The sequence below is a fragment of the Varroa destructor genome, unplaced genomic scaffold (assembly GCF_002443255.2).
Source record: "Varroa destructor unplaced genomic scaffold, Vdes_3.0 BEIS01000006.1, whole genome shotgun sequence".
In the NCBI taxonomy this organism is placed as follows: Eukaryota; Metazoa; Arthropoda; class Arachnida; order Mesostigmata; family Varroidae; genus Varroa; species Varroa destructor.
In genome coordinates, this window is record NW_019211459.1 from 865,088 (window position 1) to 872,172 (window position 7,085).

At 40.4% G+C, this 7,085-nt stretch overlaps 1 protein-coding gene across 2 annotated transcripts in view; it reads left to right on the plus strand.

Annotated features, from left to right (window-relative positions):
- The first annotated feature begins 4,544 nt into the window (after positions 1 to 4,544).
- Positions 4,545 to 7,085, plus strand: part of LOC111252653 (cationic amino acid transporter 4-like) — a 35,003-nt gene continuing 32,462 nt past the window's right edge. For both annotated transcript variants that reach the window (XM_086991913.1, XM_022810887.2), the window contains exon 1: positions 4,545 to 5,272. The gene's annotated coding sequence lies outside the window, so the exon portion shown is untranslated. The remainder of the gene's footprint in view (positions 5,273 to 7,085) is intronic.

Genomic DNA, 7,085 nt, shown 5'->3' on the forward strand with positions numbered 1-7,085 from the left:
TCCGGATGATGCAAGCACTACGTGTGGCAGCAGTCCCAAATTTCTCTGATCCGTTCGCAATTGACCTTCAGACAAAGTGCTTCCTAAGCCGCTAACGAGCGCAAAAAAAAACAAACAAATATAACCAAAAATGCTAGGCACGAGAAAGCTCGAACGAAATTGAGTCTATAAGGAGCACGTACTCATGCACAGCTGGATATGACCTAAAGCTGATAAGGACATCATAGCTTGCGCGCCTTGTTTCCAACTGTTTAATGTTTGAATATGTGCGCGCTCCGCCAAACAGAGCGCCGACTGCATCGATCCGACATTCTATTTGATGATATATTGATTATGAGCGAACTATTACAATGATTAGCGTTGTTATGGTTGGCGGAATTGTTTCTTACATGCGGAAGCTGATCCATCCTTTTCGCAGAAGATCTCCAAGCTAGATCTAGTCTATAACACTAATTTTAATAATTAGTGTCATAGACTAGTTACTGTTACTAGACTTAATTACTGTTATGAATGAATATGATGATTGTGATTTATTATCGTTGATTGCGTTAACTGTATTTTAGTACTTATTAATGCGCATGATAAAATATATTTCTTGATCAGCTTGCAAGTTGATTGTTGAACGAATGATGGCCACGGCATATCATGAAAGAGCTATCTGTGTATGATATTGAGTAAATTCACGATAAAAAAAACAAGAGTTTCGCTAATATCTGCTATGACCGTATACTGGTCACTGTCTATTTAACACGCGGTACACACTTCGCAGAAAGAATCGGCTGCGGGGCCCCGGGGGGGAAGGTAGCGGGCGTTCTATGAGGCAATATTTTTCAACGATATTATTCGAAACGTAACGAAAATAAATGCATGATGATAGTATTTTAACTTTTCTTATTTATGGCAGGCAACTGTATACATGATACTACCTTTCAATAATAGGCCTTATAGTTCGGCCTAGTTGGATATGGTCCTTGAACAACTCGAGCGATAACATTGTTACCTCTGAAAGGCCAATTGGCAAAAGGACACGAGTGATTCTGCTAATCAAAGGAACCTATATACAGTTCGAATATTCTTTACGGTTTCGGCCATAGCTGATAATGCGCAGCTATGATGTATATCTGTTTGGGCTAGAAGACTACTGTTGTTTTCGGAAAAAGACTATCCATTTTACAATGGACAAACACACGTCAGGCTTCAATTGTTAACCTTCTGAAACAGGAACTCAATGAAGTGCACCTGGAAGCGTACCGAAGCTAAAGGCTTCAGCACGAATTTTTTTTAGTAACCAATCAACGATGACAATAAAGAACCGTTACGAGTTTTACATGATTATACAATTCTGTTAGATGTTCCTATCGTCGTGAGGCGAAATAACTGGACAACAATTGACTGGGTCGAACCCAGCGTAGCCCTTTAGTGCAGGCTGTACGGTTATTATCATTGATTACGGGTAGCAGTTGCGACCGTTATCTCTTAAATAAACGTGACGAACGAGTGCCGGTCTAAATCACAAAAAGGAAACGAGCAAACGACAACCGCCGAAGTGGTAGCGGTAGCTATAACACAACGATAAGAACATGCTGGCGTCAGTAGGGAGATAGTCAGGGCCGATTACGCGACGACAGTGGCAAGCATATATCTGTCTGACCATTGATTGGAGTCTTGAGTTTTTCAGGTATCTCAAAGCTATGGAGGAGGTAATTTCTGCTGAAAAAAATTCCGAAAAAATCAAATATGCCGAGCAACAGACGTGTGTAGAAATACGAAATGAGTGAGATGAACGTATCCAAATCACTCATCGCTGGGTGATGATGCTTGCTAGTCTAGTAGTAATAATAATACTCCTGTTAACAGATAAGGATAAGATTGAAATTGAAAAAATAATCATCTTAACGGCAATGGTAGAGAATATATGAAATAATCGAAGAAGAGAGAGCGTCAAAAATAAGGACAGAAAGGGAAAATTAAGCATGCGGGAATAAAGGCAAAAATATACGAATCTGGCAAACACCTCGAATCAAGCGACGACGACGACGACGACGACAAGCAAAATACACGAAAAAGAATGTTAAAAACAGATACTAGTAATAAAACAAAATAAGCGACCTGACTCGCGATGCTGTTTTCTGTATTATGCGTTGAATTTTTGTTTGTTTTGGTATGGAGCGTGTTGTTTAGAAGAGAGGCAGATTTATAATAAATTTTGTCAAATGTTTTCTCAAGATAGATGAGGCTTCATACAATAGTCAAAGCCCTTTCACGCTACCCAGTAGACTATCGTTCAAGGTAGAACGTAGCAATAGTAGGTTCGTCTCTAATTTCCGGAAGATCAAATAGAATATAGGATAGGGCTATGAATACTTCAGATGATTCACTTCTGATTCAAAATCGATGTGACGATGTTATCTATTGACATATTCTGATAAAGCTTTAGGTTACACAATCGACGTTTGTCTGCCCAAAATGACTCTGGTCTAGAAATACGCGGCTGTCGAGAGTGAGTTAGTTGGGGCTCTAGACCCATAATTATGAATTCACAAATCTAGCAATTAGCTGAACCTCAGTGATTTTGTTGAATTATTTGAATAGTATTAGCCCATTCCACAGGTGTTCGCCTTGTGTAAGTCGCATTACCGAACCTTCGTCTTAGTTGGTAGCGGATTTTGGCTGCAAATGGAGACCGAATTGGTTCTATAAAACACATTAGAGCCATACAATCTCAGCCACACCACCGATAGTGCTTTGTAGCATTTCTACTTGATGTACGTTGAGCTTATAGTATCTGTTCCATTCCGTCTATTTCAGGCCCGGTAGGAATGGGGGCAACTTGACGTTGTATAGTATAGCCTGTATCATAAAACGGGTGGTGATTCACAAACTACTTTTTCTCACGTTTTTGCAAAGGACAAGGCTTTTCTTCCTAAACCGAATTTGTGCAAGGGCAACCTTCTGCGTCTGTTATACAGGTTTTTTGCGGTAAGCACTGCGTGATACATACGACAATAGCTCCGAAGGAGTTTTGACCAGGTTTTCGCTATGCACTATGTTGGAGCAGCGAAGGCGATCCTAGGTAAAGCTGGTGTAACTGTCATCTCAGTATCTTTTCTATTTCCATAGTTAGCTAAACAGCTAGCTCCTTTCATTGCAAATGGTTGAAAGCTGTACAGTATTGACGAATATTCCTATTCATTACATCATGTTATCGGTTACCACCGAGTCGATTTCGGGTAGCAACAAAATGTGCAAATCGGGTGCAATAATCTTCGAATACTAGGAGATACAGCATAGTAAAACCTGAAACATGGAATCTGCATTAGGCTGCTGTTACAGGCTGTTCCATGGGAATAGGCGCCGGGTTCTTGTCATCGCCTTTCTTTCGCAGTTAACTCACAAGAAACCACATCGTATGGAAGTCTATTGTTGGCGATGCGCTTGTGACTTGATAACATTTTTCTGTTATCTACTGATACGCTGTCGAGAATCCCGCCCCGCCGTGTTGTTGTCATGCCCTAACGTGATGATGATCTCCTACTAAAGGGCCGACGATATCCTGAATGCGAATATAAGGCAGCCAACCGAATCACCCGAGCTCCGTGACAACACCTCAACTGAATTTCCTGACCGAACCATCGGACAAGAGGACTTCGACTCCCGCCAATGTCGCTCATGGCATCGAGTTAAAAATAAGCTCATAAAGTGTGTTTCGGCAACGTGAAGGCAGGTGGCGCCTATGCTCTCTGCGTCTTCCGGTGTAGTCCTTTTCACCTTGTTGAAAGTGCCGATCACGCTGCCATCAAGGTCAAGCGATAAGCTATTAGTAACTTAGCGACAGTCAACAGTTTTTGCAGAGTTTAAAAGTTCGTTTTGAGAGTGGTACACGGCTAATTAGCAGCTACGAGCAGCGTGATTTGCTTGCGAGGCAAGCTTGATTGACTGAACCGTCGCTAAGGACAAAGAAATGTTTTTTAGTATATCAAAAATTATATGGTGTCGTAGCAGGTCATACAAAGATAAGAATGAAATAGTTTTGTTCGTATGATACCGTTACAGCTCTATAAACCTAATTATACGGTATAATCTATGGAATACAAGAGGTTCGAAATAGGAGCACATTTAGTGGAATATGGGTGATTAAATTTCACTTATGCGTGTGTTTACCACGTACGTTATCATTGTTCTTACGTAAACGGTAGCAAGTGTTCCGCTAGGTGCGTACCGATTGCTTCAGTCAATACCTCTAGCTGGCCTATCGCGTGTTCGGTTTTCTTTACGGTTTTGTCTTTGAGAGAGCGGAAGCTTGACAGCTGCAATGGCTTTAGGTCATTGCTATTAGCGTCACGAGCGTGCTCTCTATGCTTTATCTAACCTATTAGTTCTATTTGACCTTATCTCACAGGATTGCCATCCTCTCGATCAGCTCTCTTACCGTCTTGCTGGGCTGGCTTTTATTTTCGGCGTTTGCTTATTGCAAACTGTGGCTATAGTTTCTCAGGTGAGCTGCCGTCATCGTTGTTGTTATGTTCGCTGCCGTCGTCACCATCGCTGGCGGTCGAGTTTAGTTCGGGCGTATACCGCATCGCTGTTCGTGCCTTTCTGTGCAACATTGCTTCCTTCTTCTCGTTCTTCTTCTTTGGTGACACGTCCTTGCCAGCGTCTATTGTTCCCGTCTCGTTTCTCAGTTTGCTTGGTGACGCCGGCAGCGATGGGTTGTACAGTTGCGGTACGCTCTACTTGCACATTCATTTCCTGAATCGGTGGCGCTTTGGCGATGTGCTGCTGTTATTATCTCTATTCGTATAGGCCTTTTTTCATCTTGTGACCTTGTCTATTCGGCAGCGGTTGTACAAGCTGTGTGCTGCCGGCCTGGAGCACCGCGCGTGTACCGAGAGCTAGTGTCCGCGTCATCTTTTAAGTCGACTCACGGAACGACCCGGGTTGATATCACAGACCAGTCAGAGTCATTGAAATGAGCAGCACTTATTGCCATTGCCGCCTCAACAAACAAACAAACAAATGCACCAAAAGCGTTAATGAGCATGCTACCAAGCACGTGGCTACGATCCCTTTGGTGCCCAGCGTAAAGCTTGTATTTGTTTTACAGTGAAGACGACAGCAGCAAAAGCAGTACAACAAAAATAGACATACTATAGCGTTCCATAATTATCATAAAATTACATAATTTGTTAACCGATATGCCAGTTTTAGTGAAGCAGTATACCGCTAAAAAATTGTGTACATCATCATCATCGCTACCGTCATCGTCTTAAAGGTTCGTACTCGCTTTTTAACTACGGGACCTATCCGTTGTGTGTGTTATAATACACATATATCACATCTCATATGGGGAGTCAGTAGATTTGGCGCTCAGTTGAATAGCTCATGGTACATTCGCATAAGAATTATTCCAACCGATACAAGCTGTATGTACGTATGTATGTATGTATGTATGTATGTATGCATGTATGCATGTATGTATGTATGTATGTATGTATGTGTGTATGAGGACATCGACCAAAAGAGTACAATGAAAATAAACAAAAATAAGTAGGCGAGAATCAAAATTAAATTTGATGTCGGATTACGAGAGAAATTTATTTAAACTTCTTGATTTCTACTTTTCTTTGTATCTTTCGCATAGAAATGTAGTTTAGGGATTCAAGCATCTTTTTCAGTACTGTCATTGTTTCATTCCAGAAAGTTGTATGAGATGATCGTTTTTGGACTAGAACGTATGCTTTGCTTTAATAAGTTTGGAATTAAGTTATAAGGTACAAGATGGCATTTTGACCAAGTATGCTTCAACCACTAGAACACCATAAAACAGATGTAAATGACATTAATCTACTCGGTTCAGTTTATGGCTGGCTAGATATAACTGGATCTTCTAATTAGTAACGTATCGAAAAGACAACTTACCTGAGCTAACTTTTTAACTTACTTTTCGTCCATATATATACCGGACACAAAATGCAACACATCCTTTGCCCCTCATCCAGTTCATGCCCGACGTTCTTAGTTCCCAGGGAATAAAATATAGGCAACGTAAGACGCCTACCGCATTCGCGTACTTTAATTAGATCTTTATAGATTTTACTAGTCAGATAGTAGTATCTTTAACATCGGATTTCTCTCTTCTTCTGCCTTATGATTTTATACAGGCGATACTACACGGATTCTTTCGACGATCCGTTGTTACCAAACAGACATGAGGTTACATATTGAAATCTATAGACCCGTTGCTTAGCCATCAGTCTCACGTATATTATTTGACAAGTTGACCACATCGTTTCATCATTGTTAGTCGACAGTTTTCCGTATATCAAAGGCCATGACCTGTCTATAAGTAAACCTGCTAAGCTGGTGGTTCTATATTTATCGACAAAAATTTTGATAAATTATGATGTTCTATGAGAATATGTACATATGATTACTGAGCGTGCCCTGATACTAGAATGCTTTTTCACTGCATATACGTTGAATTTTCTAAGGACCTCAATACAGAAAGCTGTCGGAGGTGCATAAATTCAACAAGATTATTAATTCTTTTTTTTTTAATGCTAACAACCGTGCATTTTTATCAAAATGCACGGTTCTGATGATTCTATATGAAAATACTAATGATTTTGGTTAAATGATGTATCTCCACCGAAGATGCATTACTGGCCCAAGCTCAAAATCTTGGGTCAGTAGTGCATCTTTATACTAAGGATAGAAGACATCATTCTCTCTGGTTCAAGGCCCAAATTGTATACAAATACTTATACTTACTTGACGAACGACCTTCTTTAGCAATTTGTATAAATAAGCGATGATTCGATGATCTGTTTAAGTCTTCTAATCTTCACATACTCTCTGCTGCTGCATCTAAGTACTTATAACACCCGGATCAAAATATAGCATCTATTGATCCCTTTAGAATTGAACGGATGAAAAGTGTGCGGGGTGTTTCGGAAGCAAACTTGAATACATCGACTCAAATGAAGTTTTTCACCGGTAGCTGTTTTATTTAAATGCTCCTTACATTCATTATAAAAATTCTATGTTCTCAAACGATTCTTGCTTCGCGAATTGCTTGAACACCC